Raw genomic sequence first — 14,392 nt, forward strand, 5'->3', positions numbered from 1 at the left:
CAGACATTTGAGAGAGGTCAAACAGACACAATAGCCATCACCTAAAGACTTACCACACTGTTTCGGCCCAATTCCAACTGCTTTTGGCAGCTAAATAGTGTTGAGCCTCTTTAGTAGTTTAATTTGAGACCACCTGCTAATATTATGTCCTGTAGGTATTTTTACATTACCAACACATGATTTTTTTCAGTAAGCCAATAATGTTAGGAAACTTTTTTATTAGCTTACCTGGTTATAGAAGTAGAAGAGGGCAAAAAAGTGACTGTATCTCACCTACAGCCATACCACATTGGATACGCTCAATCTCGTCTGATCTTGGAAGCTAAGCAGTGTTGGGCCTGGTTAGTACTTGGGTGGGAGACCACATGGGAACACCAGGTGCTGTAGGTTTTTCCCATTACTGGCAAATTGTTTTTATTCTCTAGCTATTTAAATTGGAAACTTTTTCTTTTTATTGCCAATACAGACATTTGGGAGAGGTCAAACAGACACAATAGCCATCACCTAAAGACTTACCACACTGTTTCGGCCCAATTCCAACTGCTTTTGGCAGCTAAATAGTGTTGAGCCTCTTTAGTAGTTTAATTTGAGACCACCTGCTAATATTGTGTCCTGTTGGTCTTTTTACATTACCAACACATGATTTTTTTCAGTAAGCCAATATAGTTAGGAAACTTTTTTATTAGCTTACCTTTAGATAGAAGTAAAAGAGGGCAAAAAAGTGCCTGCATCTCACCTACAGCCATACCACATTGGATACGCCCAATCTTGTCTGATCTTGGAAACTAAGCAGTGTTGGGCCTGGTTAGTACTTGGGTGGGAGACCACATGGGAACACCAGGTGCTGTAGGTTGTTTCCCATTACTGGCAAATTGTTTTTATTCTCTAGCTATTTAAATTGGAAACTTTTTCTTTTTATTGCCAATACAGACATTTGGGAGAGGTCAAACAGACACAATAGCCATCACCTAAAGACTTACCACACTGTTTCGGCCCAATTCCAACTGCTTTTGGCAGCTAAATAGTGTTGAGCCTCTTTAGTAGTTTAATTTGAGACCACCTGCTAATATTATGTCCTGTAGGTATTTTTACATTACCAACACATGATTTTTTTCAGTAAGCCAATAATGTTAGGAAACTTTTTTATTAGCTTACCTGGTTATAGAAGTAGAAGAGGGCAAAAAAGTGACTGTATCTCACCTACAGCCATACCACATTGGATACGCTCAATCTCGTCTGATCTTGGAAGCTAAGCAGTGTTGGGCCTGGTTAATACTTGGGTGGGAGACCACATGGGAACACCAGGTGCTGTAGGTTTTTCCCATTACTGGCAAATTGTTTTATTCTCTAGCTATTTAAATTGGAAACTTTTTCTTTTTATTGCCAATACAGACATTTGGGAGAGGTCAAACAGACACAATAGCCATCACCTAAAGACTTACCACACTGTTTCGGCCCAATTCCAACTGCTTTTGGCAGCTAAATAGTGTTGAGCCTCTTTAGTAGTTTAATTTGAGACCACCTGCTAATATTGTGTCCTGTTGGTCTTTTTACATTACCAACACATGATTTTTTTCAGTAAGCCAATATAGTTAGGAAACTTTTTTATTAGCTTACCTTTAGATAGAAGTAAAAGAGGGCAAAAAAGTGCCTGCATCTCACCTACAGCCATACCACATTGGATACGCCCAATCTCGTCTGATCTTGGACGCTAAGCAGTGTTGGGCCTGGTTAGTACTTGGGTGGGAGACCACATGGGAACACCAGGTGCTGTAGGTTTTTTCCCATTACTGGCAAATTGTTTTTATTCTCTAGCTATTTAAATTGGAAACTTTTTCTTTTTGTTGCCAATACAGACATTTGGGAGAGGTCAAACAGACACAATAGCCATCACCTAAAGACTTACCACACTGTTTCGGACCAATTTCATCTGCTTTTGGCAGCTAAACAGTGTTGAGCCTCATTAGTAGTTTAATTTGAGACCACCTGCTAATATTATGTCCTGTAGGTCTTTTTACATTACCAACACATGATTTTTTTCAGTAAGCCAATATAGTTAGGAAACTTTTTTATTAGCTTACCTTTAGATAGAAGTAGAAGAGGGCAAAAAAGTGCCTGCATCTCACCTACAGCCATACCACATTGGATACGCCCAATCTCGTCTGATCTTGGAAGCTAAGCAGTGTTGGGCCTGGTTAGTACTTGGGTGGGAGACCACATGGGAACACCAGGTGCTGTAGGTTTTTTCCCATTACTGGCAAATTGTTTTTATTCTCTAGCTATTTAAATTGGAAACTTTTTCTTTTTATTGCCAATACAGACATTTGAGAGAGGTGAAACAGACACAATAGCCATCACCTAAAGACTTTCCACACTGTTTCGGCCCAATTCCAACTGCTTTTGGCAAATTAACAGTGTTGAGCCTCATTAGTAGTTTAATTTGAGACCACCTGCTAATATTATGTCCTGTAGGTCTTTTTACATTACCAACACATGATTTTTTTCAGTAAGCCAATAATGTTAGGAAACTTTTTTATTAGCTTACCTGGTTATAGAAGTAGAAGAGGGCAAAAAAGTGACGGTATCTCACCTAAAGCCATACCACATTGGATACGCCCAATCTCGTCTGATCTTGGAAGCTAAGCAGTGTTGGGCCTGGTTAGTACTTGGGTGGGAGACCACATGGGAACACCAGGTGCTGTAGGTTTTTTTCCCATTACTGGCAAATTGTTTTTATTCTCTAGCTATTTAAATTGGAAACTTTTTCTTTTTATTGCCAATACAGACATTTGGGAGAGGTCAAACAGACACAATAGCCATCACCTAAAGACTTACCACACTGTTTCGGCCCAATTCCAACTGCTTTTGGCAGCTAAATAGTGTTGAGCCTCTTTAGTAGTTTAATTTGAGACCACCTGCTAATATTGTGTCCTGTTGGTCTTTTTACATTACCAACACATGATTTTTTTCAGTAAGCCAATATAGTTAGGAAACTTTTTTATTAGCTTACCTTTAGATAGAAGTAGAAGAGGGCAAAAAAGTGCCTGCATCTCACCTACAGCCATACCACATTGGATACGCCCAATCTCGTCTGATCTTGGAAGCTAAGCAGTGTTGGGCCTGGTTAGTACTTGGGTGGGAGACCACATGGGAACACCAGGTGCTGTAGGTTTTTTCCCATTACTGGCAAATTGTTTTTATTCTCTAGCTATTTAAATTGGAAACTTTTTCTTTTTATTGCCAATATAGACATATGGGAGAGGTCAAACAGACACAATAGCCATCACCTAAAGACTTACCACACTGTTTCGGACCAATTTCATCTGCTTTTGGCAGCTAAACAGTGTTGAGCCTCATTAGTAGTTTAATTTGAGACCACCTGCTAATATTATGTCCTGTAGGTCTTTTTACATTACCAACACATGATTTTTTTCAGTAAGCCAATAATGTTAGGAAACTTTTTTATTAGCTTACCTGGTTATAGAAGTAGAAGAGGGCAAAAAGTGACTCTATCTCACCTACAGCCATACCACATTGGATATGCCGAATCTTGTCTGATCTTGGAAGCTAAGCAGTGTTGGGTCTGGTTAGTACTTGGGTGGGAGACCACATGGGAACACCAGGTGCTGTAGGTTTTTTCCCATTACTGGCAAATTGTTTTTATTCTCTAGCTATTTAAATTGGAAACTTTTTCTTTTTATTGCCAATACAGACATTTGAGAGAGGTGAAACAGACACAATAGCCATCACCTAAAGACTTACCACACTGTTTCGGCCCAATTCCAACTGCTTTTGGCAGCTAAACAGTGTTGAGCCTCATTAGTAGTTTAATTTGAGACCACCTGCTAATATTATGTCCTGTAGGTCTTTTTACATTACCAACACATGATTTTTTTCAGTAAGCCAATAATGTTAGGAAACTTTTTTATTAGCTTACCTGGTTATAGAAGTAGAAGAGGGCAAAAAAGTGACTCTAGCTCACCTACAGCCATACCACATTGGATACGCCCAATCTCGTCTGATCTTGGAAGCTAAGCAGTGTTGGGCCTGGTTAGTACTTGGGTGGGAGACCACATGGGAACACCAGGTGCTGTAGGTTTTTCCCATTACTGGCAAATTGTTTTTATTCTCTAGCTATTTAAATTGGAAACTTTTTCTTTTTATTGCCAATACAGACATTTGGGAGAGGTCAAACAGACACAATAGCCATCACCTAAAGACTTACCACACTGTTTCGGCCCAATTCCAACTGCTTTTGGCAGCTAAATAGTGTTGAGCCTCTTTAGTAGTTTAATTTGAGACCACCTGCTAATATTGTGTCCTGTTGGTCTTTTTACATTACCAACACATGATTTTTTTCAGTAAGCCAATATAGTTAGGAAACTTTTTTATTAGCTTACCTTTAGATAGAAGTAGAAGAGGGCAAAAAAGTGCCTGCATCTCACCTACAGCCATACCACATTGGATACGCCCAATCTCGTCTGATCTTGGAAGCTAAGCAGTGTTGGGCCTGGTTAGTACTTGGGTGGGAGACCACATGGGAACACCAGGTGCTGTAGGTTTTTTCCCATTACTGGCAAATTGTTTTTATTCTCTAGCTATTAAAATTGGAAACTTTTTCTTTTTATTGCCAATACAGACATTTGGGAGAGGTCAAACAGACACAATAGCCATCACCTAAAGACTTACCACACTGTTTCGGCCCAATTCCAACTGCTTTTGGCAGCTAAATAGTGTTGAGCCTCTTTAGTAGTTTAATTTGAGACCACCTGCTAATATTATGTCCTGTAGGTATTTTTACATTACCAACACATGATTTTTTTCAGTAAGCCAATAATGTTAGGAAACTTTTTTATTAGCTTACCTGGTTATAGAAGTAGAAGAGGGCAAAAAAGTGACTGTATCTCACCTACAGCCATACCACATTGGATACGCTCAATCTCGTCTGATCTTAAAAGCTAAGCAGTGTTGGGCCTGGTTAGTACTTGGGTGGGAGACCACATGGGAACACCAGGTGCTGTAGGTTTTTCCCATTACTGGCAAATTGTTTTTATTCTCTAGCTATTTAAATTGGAAACTTTTTCTTTTTATTGCCAATACAGACATTTGGGAGAGGTCAAACAGACACAATAGCCATCACCTAAAGACTTACCACACTGTTTCGGCCCAATTCCAACTGCTTTTGGCAGCTAAATAGTGTTGAGCCTCTTTAGTAGTTTAATTTGAGACCACCTGCTAATATTGTGTCCTGTTGGTCTTTTTACATTACCAACACATGATTTTTTTCAGTAAGCCAATATAGTTAGGAAACTTTTTTATTAGCTTACCTTTAGATAGAAGTAGAAGAGGGCAAAAAAGTGCCTGCATCTCACCTACAGCCATACCACATTGGATACGCCCAATCTCATCTGATCTTGGAAGCTAAGCAGTGTTGGGCCTGGTTAGTACTTGGGTGGGAGACCACATGGGAACACCAGGTGCTGTAGGTTTTTTCCCATTACTGGCAAATTCTTTTTATTCTCTAGCTATTTAAATTGGAAACTTTTTCTTTTTATTGCCAATACAGACATTTGGGAGAGGTCAAACAGACACAATAGCCATCACCTAAAGACTTACCACACTGTTTCGAACCAATTTCATCTGCTTTTGGCAGCTAAACAGTGTTGAGCCTCATTAGTAGTTTAATTTGAGACCACCTGCTAATATTATGTCCTGTAGGTCTTTTTACATTACCAACACATGATTTTTTTCAGTAAGCCAATAATGTTAGGAAACTTTTTTATTAGCTTACCTGGTTATAGAAGTAGAAGAGGGCAAAAAAGTGACTCTATCTCACCTACAGCCATACCACATTGGATACGCCCAATCTTGTCTGATCTTGGAAGCTAAGCAGTGTTGGGCCTGGTTAGTACTTGGGTGGGAGACCACATGGGAACACCAGGTGCTGTAGGTTTTTTCCCATTACTGGCAAATTGTTTTTATTCTCTAGCTATTTAAATTGGAAACTTTTTCTTTTTATTGCCAATACAGACATTTGGGAGAGGTCAAACAGACACAATAGCCATCACCTAAAGACTTACCACACTGTTTCGGCCCAATTCCAACTGCTTTTGGCAGCTAAATAGTGTTGAGCCTCTTTAGTAGTTTAATTTGAGACCACCTGCTAATATTATGTCCTGTAGGTCTTTTTACATTACCAACACATGATTTTTTTCAGTAAGCCAATATAGTTAGGAAACTTTTTTATTAGCTTACCTTTAGATAGAAGTAGAAGAGGGTAAACAAGTGCCAGCATCTCACCTACAGCCATACCACATTGGATACGCCCAATCTCGTCTGGTCTTGGAAGCTAAGCAGTGTTGGGCCCGGTTAGTACTTGGGTGGGAGACCACATGGGAACACCAGGTGCTGTAGGTTTTTTCCCATTACTGGCAAATTGTTTTTATTCTCTAGCTATTTAAATTGGAAACTTTTTCTTTTTATTGCAAATACAGACATTTGGGAGAGGTCAAACAGACACAATAGCCATCACCTAAAGACTTACCACACTGTTTCGGCCCAATTCCAACTGCTTTTGGCAGCTAAATAGTATTGAGCCTCTTTAGTAGTTTAATTTGAGACCACCTGCTAATATTATGTCCTGTAGGTCTTTTTACATTACCAACACATGATTTTTTTCAGTAAGCCAATATAGTTAGGAAACTTTTTTATTAGCTTACCTTTAGATAGAAGTAGAAGAGGGCAAAAAAGTGCCTGCATCTCACCTACAGCCATACCACATTGGATACACCCAATCTCGTCTGATCTTGGAAGCTAAGCAGTGTTGGGCCTGGTTAGTACTTGGGTGGGAGACCACATGGGAACACCAGGTGCTGTAGGTTTTTTCCCATTACTGGCAAATTGTTTTTATTCTCTAGCTATTTAAATTGAAAACTTTTTCTTTTTATTGCCAATACAGACATTTGAGAGAGGTGAAACAGACACAATAGCCATCACCTAAAGACTTTCCACACTGTTTCGGCCCAATTCCAACTGCTTTTGGCAAATAAACAGTGTTGAGCCTCATTAGTAGTTTAATTTGAGACCACCTGCTAATATTATGTCCTGTAGGTCTTTTTACATTACCAACACATGATTTTTTTCAGTAAGCCAATAATGTTAGGAAACTTTTTTATTAGCTTACCTGGTTATAGAAGTAGAAGAGGGCAAAAAAGTGACTCTATCTCACCTACAGCCATACCACATTGGATACGCCTGATCTTGGAAGCTAAGCAGTGTTGGGCCTGGTTAGTACTTGGGTGGGAGACCACATGGGAACACCAGGTGCTGTAGGTTTTTTCCCATTACTGGCAAATTGTTTTTATTCTCTAGCTATTTAAATTGGAAACTTTTTCTTTTTATTGCCAATACAGACATTTGGGAGAGGTCAAACAGACACAATAGCCATCACCTAAAGACTTACCACACTGTTTCGGCCCAATTCCAACTGCTTTTGGCAGCTAAATAGTGTTGAGCCTCTTTAGTAGTTTAATTTGAGACCACCTGCTAATATTATGTCCTGTAGGTCTTTTTACATTACCAACACATGATTTTTTTCAGTAAGCCAATATAGTTAGGAAACTTTTTTATTAGCTTACCTTTAGATAGAAGTAGAAGAGGGTAAACAAGTGCCAGCATCTCACCTACAGCCATACCACATTGGATACGCCCAATCTCGTCTGGTCTTGGAAGCTAAGCAGTGTTGGGCCCGGTTAGTACTTGGGTGGGAGACCACATGGGAACACCAGTTTCTGTAGGTTTTTTCCCATTACTGGCAAATTGTTTTTATTCTCTAGCTATTTAAATTGGAAACTTTTTCTTTTTATTGCCAATACAGACATTTGGGAGAGGTCAAACAGACACAATAGCCATCACCTAAAGACTTACCACACTGTTTCGGCCCAATTCCAACTGCTTTTGGCAGCTAAATAGTATTGAGCCTCTTTAGTAGTTTAATTTGAGACCACCTGCTAATATTATGTCCTGTAGGTCTTTTTACATTACCAACACATGATTTTTTTCAGTAAGCCAATATAGTTAGGAAACTTTTTTATTAGCTTACCTTTAGATAGAAGTAGAAGAGGGCAAAAAAGTGCCTGCATCTCACCTACAGCCATACCACATTGGATACACCCAATCTCGTCTGATCTTGGAAGCTAAGCAGTGTTGGGCCTGGTTAGTACTTGGGTGGGAGACCACATGGGAACACCAGGTGCTGTAGGTTTTTTCCCATTACTGGCAAATTGTTTTTATTCTCTAGCTATTTAAATTGAAAACTTTTTCTTTTTATTGCCAATACAGACATTTGAGAGAGGTGAAACAGACACAATAGCCATCACCTAAAGACTTTCCACACTGTTTCGGCCCAATTCCAACTGCTTTTGGCAAATAAACAGTGTTGAGCCTCATTAGTAGTTTAATTTGAGACCACCTGCTAATATTATGTCCTGTAGGTCTTTTTACATTACCAACACATGATTTTTTTCAGTAAGCCAATAATGTTAGGAAACTTTTTTATTAGCTTACCTGGTTATAGAAGTAGAAGAGGGCAAAAAAGTGACTCTATCTCACCTACAGCCATACCACATTGGATACGCCTGATCTTGGAAGCTAAGCAGTGTTGGGCCTGGTTAGTACTTGGGTGGGAGACCACATGGGAACACCAGGTGCTGTAGGTTTTTTCCCATTACTGGCAAATTGTTTTTATTCTCTAGCTATTTAAATTGGAAACTTTTTCTTTTTATTGCCAATACAGACATTTGGGAGAGGTCAAACAGACACAATAGCCATCACCTAAAGACTTACCACACTGTTTCGGCCCAATTCCAACTGCTTTTGGCAGCTAAATAGTGTTGAGCCTCTTTAGTAGTTTAATTTGAGACCACCTGCTAATATTATGTCCTGTAGGTCTTTTTACATTACCAACACATGATTTTTTTCAGTAAGCCAATATAGTTAGGAAACTTTTTTATTAGCTTACCTTTAGATAGAAGTAGAAGAGGGTAAACAAGTGCCAGCATCTCACCTACAGCCATACCACATTGGATACGCCCAATCTCGTCTGGTCTTGGAAGCTAAGCAGTGTTGGGCCCGGTTAGTACTTGGGTGGGAGACCACATGGAAACACCAGTTTCTGTAGGTTTTTTCCCATTACTGGCAAATTGTTTTTATTCTCTAGCTATTTAAATTGGAAACTTTTTCTTTTTATTGCCAATACAGACATTTGGGAGAGGTCAAACAGACACAATAGCCATCACCTAAAGACTTACCACACTGTTTCGGCCCAATTCCAACTGCTTTTGGCAGCTAAATAGTATTGAGCCTCTTTAGTAGTTTAATTTGAGACCACCTGCTAATATTATGTCCTGTAGGTCTTTTTACATTACCAACACATGATTTTTTTCAGTAAGCCAATATAGTTAGGAAACTTTTTTATTAGCTTACCTTTAGATAGAAGTAGAAGAGGGCAAAAAAGTGCCTGCATCTCACCTACAGCCATACCACATTGGATACACCCAATCTCGTCTGATCTTGGAAGCTAAGCAGTGTTGGGCCTGGTTAGTACTTGGGTGGGAGACCACATGGGAACACCAGGTGCTGTAGGTTTTTTCCCATTACTGGCAAATTGTTTTTATTCTCTAGCTATTTAAATTGAAAACTTTTTCTTTTTATTGCCAATACAGACATTTGAGAGAGGTGAAACAGACACAATAGCCATCACCTAAAGACTTTCCACACTGTTTCGGCCCAATTCCAACTGCTTTTGGCAAATAAACAGTGTTGAGCCTCATTAGTAGTTTAATTTGAGACCACCTGCTAATATTATGTCCTGTAGGTCTTTTTACATTACCAACACATGATTTTTTTCAGTAAGCCAATAATGTTAGGAAACTTTTTTATTAGCTTACCTGGTTATAGAAGTAGAAGAGGGCAAAAAAGTGACTGTATCTCACCTAAAGCCATACCACATTGGATACGCCCAATCTCGTCTGATCTTGGAAGCTAAGCAGTGTTGTACTTGGGTGGGAGACCACATGGGAACACCAGGTGCTGTAGGTTTTTTCCCATTACTGGCAAATTGTTTTTATTCTCTAGCTATTTAAATTGGAAACTTTTTATTTTTATTGCCAATACAGACATTTGGGAGAGGTCAAACAGACACAATAGCCATCACCTAAAGACTTACCACACTGTTTCGGACCAATTTCATCTGCTTTTGGCAGCTAAACAGTGTTGAGCCTCATTAGTAGTTTAATTTGAGACCACCTGCTAATATTATGTCCTGTAGGTCTTTTTACATTACCAACACATGATTTTTTTCAGTAAGCCAATAATGTTAGGAAACTTTTTTATTAGCTTACCTGGTTATAGAAGTAGAAGAGGGCAAAAAAGTGATTGTATCTAACCTACAGCCATACCACATTGGATACGCTCAATCTCGGAAACTAAGCAGTGTTGGGCCTGGTTAGTACTTGGGTGGGAGACCACATGGGAACACCAGGAGCTGTAGGTTTTTTCCCATTACTGGCAAATTGTTTTTATTCTCTAGCTATTTAAATTGGAAACTTTTTCTTTTTATTGCCAATACAGACATTTGAGAGAGGTCAAACAGACACAATAGCCATCACCTAAAGACTTACCACACTGTTTCGGACCAATTCCAACTACTTTTGGCAGCTAAACAGTGTTGAGCCTCATTAGTAGTTTAATTTGAGACCACCTGCTAATATTATGTCCTGTAGGTCTTTTTACATTACCAACACATGATTTTTTTCAGTAAGCCAATAATGTTAGGAAACTTTTTTATTAGCTTACCTGGTTATAGAAGTAGAAGAGGGCAAAAAAGTGACTCTATCTAACCTACAGTCATACCACATTGGATACGCTCAATCTCGGAAGCTAAGCAGTGTTGGGCCTGGTTAGTACTTGGGTGGGAGACCACATGGGAACACCAGGTGCTGTAGGTTTTTTCCCATTACTGGCAAATTGTTTTTATTCTCTAGCTATTTAAATTGGAAACTTTTTCTTTTTATTGCCAATACAGACATTTGGGAGAGGTCAAACAGACACAATAGCCATCACCTAAAGACTTACCACACTGTTTCGGACCAATTTCAACTGCTTTTGGCAGCTAAACAGTGTTGAGCCTAATTAGTAGTTTAATTTGAGACCATCTGCTAATATTATGTCCTGTAGGTCTTTTTACATTACCAACACATGATTTTTTTTAGTAAGCCAATAATGTTAGGAAACTTTTTTATTAGCTTACCTGGTTATAGAAGTAGAAGAGGGCAAAAAAGTGACTCTATCTCACCTACAGCCATACCACATTGGATACGCCTGATCTTGGAAGCTAAGCAGTGTTGGGCCTGGTTAGTACTTGGGTGGGAGACCACATGGGAACACCAGGTGCTGTAGGTTTTTTCCCATTACTGGCAAATTGTTTTTATTCTCTAGCTATTTAAATTGGAAACTTTTTCTTTTTATTGCCAATACAGACATTTGGGAGAGGTCAAACAGACACAATAGCCATCACCTAAAGACTTACCACACTGTTTCGGCCCAATTCCAACTGCTTTTGGCAGCTAAATAGTGTTGAGCCTCTTTAGTAGTTTAATTTGAGACCACCTGCTAATATTATGTCCTGTAGGTCTTTTTACATTACCAACACATGATTTTTTTCAGTAAGCCAATATAGTTAGGAAACTTTTATATTAGCTTACCTTTAGATAGAAGTAGAAAAGGGCAAACAAGTGCCTGCATCTCACCTACAGCCATACCACATTGGATACGCCCAATCTCGTCTGGTCTTGGAAGCTAAGCAGTGTTGGGCCCGGTAAGTGCTTGGGTGGGAGACCACATGGGAACACCAGGTGCTGTAGTTTTTTTCCCATTATTGGCAAATTGTTTTTATTCTCTAGCTATTTAAATTGGAAACTTTTTCTTTTTATTGCCAATACAGACATTTGGGAGAGGTCAAACAGACACAATAGCCATCACCTAAAGACTTACCACACTGTTTCGGCCCAATTCCAACTGCTTTTGGCAGCTAAATAGTATTGAGCCTCTTTAGTAGTTTAATTTGAGACCACCTGCTAATATTATGTCCTGTAGGTCTTTTTACATTACCAACACATGATTTTTTTCAGTAAGCCAATAATGTTAGGAAACTTTTTTATTAGCTTACCTGGTTATAGAAGTAGAAGAGGGCAAAAAAGTGACTGTATCTCACCTAAAGCCATACCACATTGGATACGCCCAATCTCATCTGATCTTGGAAGCTAAGCAGTGTTGGGCCTGGTTAGTACTTGGGTGGGAGACCACATGGGAACACCAGGTGCTGTAGGTTTTTTCCCATTACTGGCAAATTGTTTTTATTCTCTAGCTATTTAAATTGGAAACTTTTTCTTTTTATTGCCAATACAGACATTTGGGAGAGGTCAAACAGACACAATAGCCATCACCTAAAGACTTACCACACTGTTTCGGACCAATTTCATCTGCTTTTGGCAGCTAAACAGTGTTGAGCCTCATTAGTAGTTTAATTTGAGACCACCTGCTAATATTATGTCCTGTAGGTCTTTTTACATTACCAACACATGATTTTTTTCAGTAAGCCAATAATGTTAGGAAACTTTTTTATTAGCTTACCTGGTTATAGAAGTAGAAGAGGGCAAAAAAGTGACTGTATCTCACCTACAGCCATACCACATTGGATACGCCCAATCTCATCTGATCTTGGAAGCTAAGCAGTGTTGGGCCTGGTTAGTACTTGGGTGGGAGACCACATGGGAACACCAGGTGCTGTAGGTTTTTTCCCATTACTGGCAAATTGTTTTTATTCTCTAGCTATTTAAATTGGAAACTTTTTCTTTTTATTGCCAATACATACATTTGGGAGAGGTCAAACAGACACAATAGCCATCGCCTTAAGAATTACCGCACTGTTTCGGACCAATTCCAACTGCTTTTGGCAGCTAAACAGTGTTCAGCCTCTTAAGTAGTTTAATTTGAGACCACCTGCTAATATTATGTCCTGTAGGTCTATTCACATTACCAACACATGATTTTTTTCAGTAAGCCAATAATGTTAGGAAACTTTTTTATTAGCTTACCTGGTTATAGAAGTAGAAGAGGGCAAAAAAGTGACTGTATCTCACCTACAGCCATACCACATTGGATACGCCCAATCTCGTCTGATCTTGGAAGCTAAGCAGTGTTGGGCCTGGTTAGTACTTGGGTGGGAGACCACATGGGAACACCAGGTGCTGTAGGTTTTTTCCCATTACTGGCAAATTGTTTTTATTCTCTAGCTATTTAAATTGGAAACTTTTTCTTTTTATTGCCAATACAGACATTTGAGAGAGGTGAAACGGACACAATAGCCATCACCTAAAGACTTTCCACACTGTTTCGGCCCAATTCCAACTGCTTTTGGCAAATAAACAGTGTTGAGCCTCATTAGTAGTTTAATTTGAGACCACCTGCTAATATTATGTCCTGTAGGTCTTTTTACATTACCAACACATGATTTTTTTCAGTAAGCCAATAATGTTAGGAAACTTTTTTATTAGCTTACTTGGTTATAGAAGTAGAAGAGGGCAAAAAAGTGACTGTATCTCACCTAAAGCCATACCACATTGGATACGCCCAATCTCGTCTGATCTTGGAAGCTAAGCAGTGTTGGGCCTGGTTAGTACTTGGGTGGGAGACCACATGGGAACACCAGGTGCTTTAGGTTTTTTCCCATTACTGGCAAATTGTTTTTATTCTCTAGCTATTTAAATTGGAAACTTTTTCTTTTTATTGCCAATACAGACATTTGGGAGAGGTCAAACAGACACAATAGCCATCACCTAAAGACTTACCACACTGTTTCGGCCCAATTCCAACTGCTTTCGGCAGCTAAACAGTGTTGAGCCTCTTAAGTAGTTTAATTTGAGACCACCTGCTAATATTATGTCCTGTAGGTCTATTTACATTACCAACACATGATTTTTTTAAGTAAGCCAATACAGTTAGGAAACTTGATTATTAGCTTACCTGGTTATAGAAGTAGAAGAGCGCAAAAAAGTGCCTGTATCTCACCTACAGCCATACCACATTGGATACGCCCAATCTTGTCTGATCTTGAAAGCTAAGCAGTGTTGGGCCTGGTTAGTACTTGGGTGGGAGACCACATGGGAACACCAGGAGCTGTAGGTTTTTTCCCATTACTGGCAAATTGTTTTTATTCTCTAGCTATTTAAATTGGAAACTTTTTCTTTTTATTGCCAATACAGACATTTGAGAGAGGTCAAACAGACACCATAGCCATCAACTAAAGACTTACCACACTGTTTCGGACCAATTC

General features: G+C 39.2%; 22 non-coding genes and 8 pseudogenes across 22 annotated transcripts; all 30 read left to right on the forward strand.

Annotated features, from left to right (window-relative positions):
• The first annotated feature begins 271 nt into the window (after nucleotides 1-271).
• LOC146031048 (5S ribosomal RNA) lies at nucleotides 272-390 on the forward strand. The gene has a single exon (XR_014456525.1). It is a non-coding gene; the product is annotated as a 5S ribosomal RNA (ribosomal RNA).
• A 344-nt stretch (nucleotides 391-734) lies between these two features.
• Nucleotides 735-853, forward strand: LOC146033959 (5S ribosomal RNA). The gene has a single exon (XR_014459367.1). It is a non-coding gene; the product is annotated as a 5S ribosomal RNA (ribosomal RNA).
• A 345-nt stretch (nucleotides 854-1,198) lies between these two features.
• Nucleotides 1,199-1,317, forward strand: LOC146033059 (5S ribosomal RNA). The gene has a single exon (XR_014458470.1). It is a non-coding gene; the product is annotated as a 5S ribosomal RNA (ribosomal RNA).
• A 343-nt stretch (nucleotides 1,318-1,660) lies between these two features.
• On the forward strand, nucleotides 1,661-1,779 carry LOC146031324 (5S ribosomal RNA). The gene has a single exon (XR_014456792.1). It is a non-coding gene; the product is annotated as a 5S ribosomal RNA (ribosomal RNA).
• Nucleotides 1,780-2,124: 345 nt separating this feature from the next.
• On the forward strand, nucleotides 2,125-2,243 carry LOC146034016 (5S ribosomal RNA). The gene has a single exon (XR_014459422.1). It is a non-coding gene; the product is annotated as a 5S ribosomal RNA (ribosomal RNA).
• Nucleotides 2,244-2,588: 345 nt separating this feature from the next.
• On the forward strand, nucleotides 2,589-2,707 carry LOC146032666 (5S ribosomal RNA). The gene has a single exon (XR_014458091.1). It is a non-coding gene; the product is annotated as a 5S ribosomal RNA (ribosomal RNA).
• A 346-nt stretch (nucleotides 2,708-3,053) lies between these two features.
• Nucleotides 3,054-3,172, forward strand: LOC146034029 (5S ribosomal RNA). The gene has a single exon (XR_014459435.1). It is a non-coding gene; the product is annotated as a 5S ribosomal RNA (ribosomal RNA).
• A 344-nt stretch (nucleotides 3,173-3,516) lies between these two features.
• On the forward strand, nucleotides 3,517-3,635 carry LOC146027870 (5S ribosomal RNA; annotated as a pseudogene).
• A 345-nt stretch (nucleotides 3,636-3,980) lies between these two features.
• LOC146034041 (5S ribosomal RNA) lies at nucleotides 3,981-4,099 on the forward strand. The gene has a single exon (XR_014459447.1). It is a non-coding gene; the product is annotated as a 5S ribosomal RNA (ribosomal RNA).
• A 344-nt stretch (nucleotides 4,100-4,443) lies between these two features.
• On the forward strand, nucleotides 4,444-4,562 carry LOC146034053 (5S ribosomal RNA). The gene has a single exon (XR_014459459.1). It is a non-coding gene; the product is annotated as a 5S ribosomal RNA (ribosomal RNA).
• Nucleotides 4,563-4,907: 345 nt separating this feature from the next.
• LOC146032905 (5S ribosomal RNA) lies at nucleotides 4,908-5,026 on the forward strand. The gene has a single exon (XR_014458317.1). It is a non-coding gene; the product is annotated as a 5S ribosomal RNA (ribosomal RNA).
• Nucleotides 5,027-5,370: 344 nt separating this feature from the next.
• LOC146030873 (5S ribosomal RNA) lies at nucleotides 5,371-5,489 on the forward strand. Its single transcript, XR_014456355.1, has one exon. It is a non-coding gene; the product is annotated as a 5S ribosomal RNA (ribosomal RNA).
• A 345-nt stretch (nucleotides 5,490-5,834) lies between these two features.
• LOC146031890 (5S ribosomal RNA) lies at nucleotides 5,835-5,953 on the forward strand. Its single transcript, XR_014457341.1, has one exon. It is a non-coding gene; the product is annotated as a 5S ribosomal RNA (ribosomal RNA).
• A 345-nt stretch (nucleotides 5,954-6,298) lies between these two features.
• LOC146031626 (5S ribosomal RNA) lies at nucleotides 6,299-6,417 on the forward strand. Its single transcript, XR_014457088.1, has one exon. It is a non-coding gene; the product is annotated as a 5S ribosomal RNA (ribosomal RNA).
• Nucleotides 6,418-6,762: 345 nt separating this feature from the next.
• Nucleotides 6,763-6,881, forward strand: LOC146030279 (5S ribosomal RNA). Its single transcript, XR_014455778.1, has one exon. It is a non-coding gene; the product is annotated as a 5S ribosomal RNA (ribosomal RNA).
• A 345-nt stretch (nucleotides 6,882-7,226) lies between these two features.
• LOC146028722 (5S ribosomal RNA) lies at nucleotides 7,227-7,335 on the forward strand (annotated as a pseudogene).
• A 345-nt stretch (nucleotides 7,336-7,680) lies between these two features.
• LOC146027802 (5S ribosomal RNA) lies at nucleotides 7,681-7,799 on the forward strand (annotated as a pseudogene).
• Nucleotides 7,800-8,144: 345 nt separating this feature from the next.
• On the forward strand, nucleotides 8,145-8,263 carry LOC146030291 (5S ribosomal RNA). The gene has a single exon (XR_014455789.1). It is a non-coding gene; the product is annotated as a 5S ribosomal RNA (ribosomal RNA).
• A 345-nt stretch (nucleotides 8,264-8,608) lies between these two features.
• Nucleotides 8,609-8,717, forward strand: LOC146028724 (5S ribosomal RNA; annotated as a pseudogene).
• Nucleotides 8,718-9,062: 345 nt separating this feature from the next.
• Nucleotides 9,063-9,181, forward strand: LOC146028530 (5S ribosomal RNA; annotated as a pseudogene).
• A 345-nt stretch (nucleotides 9,182-9,526) lies between these two features.
• On the forward strand, nucleotides 9,527-9,645 carry LOC146030303 (5S ribosomal RNA). The gene has a single exon (XR_014455801.1). It is a non-coding gene; the product is annotated as a 5S ribosomal RNA (ribosomal RNA).
• Nucleotides 9,646-10,443: 798 nt separating this feature from the next.
• On the forward strand, nucleotides 10,444-10,552 carry LOC146029579 (5S ribosomal RNA; annotated as a pseudogene).
• Nucleotides 10,553-10,897: 345 nt separating this feature from the next.
• LOC146029111 (5S ribosomal RNA) lies at nucleotides 10,898-11,006 on the forward strand (annotated as a pseudogene).
• A 345-nt stretch (nucleotides 11,007-11,351) lies between these two features.
• On the forward strand, nucleotides 11,352-11,460 carry LOC146028725 (5S ribosomal RNA; annotated as a pseudogene).
• A 345-nt stretch (nucleotides 11,461-11,805) lies between these two features.
• Nucleotides 11,806-11,924, forward strand: LOC146035091 (5S ribosomal RNA). The gene has a single exon (XR_014460495.1). It is a non-coding gene; the product is annotated as a 5S ribosomal RNA (ribosomal RNA).
• A 345-nt stretch (nucleotides 11,925-12,269) lies between these two features.
• LOC146032012 (5S ribosomal RNA) lies at nucleotides 12,270-12,388 on the forward strand. The gene has a single exon (XR_014457461.1). It is a non-coding gene; the product is annotated as a 5S ribosomal RNA (ribosomal RNA).
• A 345-nt stretch (nucleotides 12,389-12,733) lies between these two features.
• On the forward strand, nucleotides 12,734-12,852 carry LOC146030886 (5S ribosomal RNA). Its single transcript, XR_014456367.1, has one exon. It is a non-coding gene; the product is annotated as a 5S ribosomal RNA (ribosomal RNA).
• Nucleotides 12,853-13,197: 345 nt separating this feature from the next.
• On the forward strand, nucleotides 13,198-13,316 carry LOC146034065 (5S ribosomal RNA). Its single transcript, XR_014459472.1, has one exon. It is a non-coding gene; the product is annotated as a 5S ribosomal RNA (ribosomal RNA).
• A 345-nt stretch (nucleotides 13,317-13,661) lies between these two features.
• Nucleotides 13,662-13,780, forward strand: LOC146031085 (5S ribosomal RNA). The gene has a single exon (XR_014456562.1). It is a non-coding gene; the product is annotated as a 5S ribosomal RNA (ribosomal RNA).
• A 345-nt stretch (nucleotides 13,781-14,125) lies between these two features.
• On the forward strand, nucleotides 14,126-14,244 carry LOC146034559 (5S ribosomal RNA). The gene has a single exon (XR_014459963.1). It is a non-coding gene; the product is annotated as a 5S ribosomal RNA (ribosomal RNA).
• Nucleotides 14,245-14,392: the final 148 nt, after the last annotated feature.

This window comes from Crinia signifera, chromosome 8 (genome assembly GCF_055691185.1).
Source record: "Crinia signifera chromosome 8, ASM5569118v1, whole genome shotgun sequence".
Taxonomy (NCBI): Eukaryota; Metazoa; Chordata; class Amphibia; order Anura; family Myobatrachidae; genus Crinia; species Crinia signifera.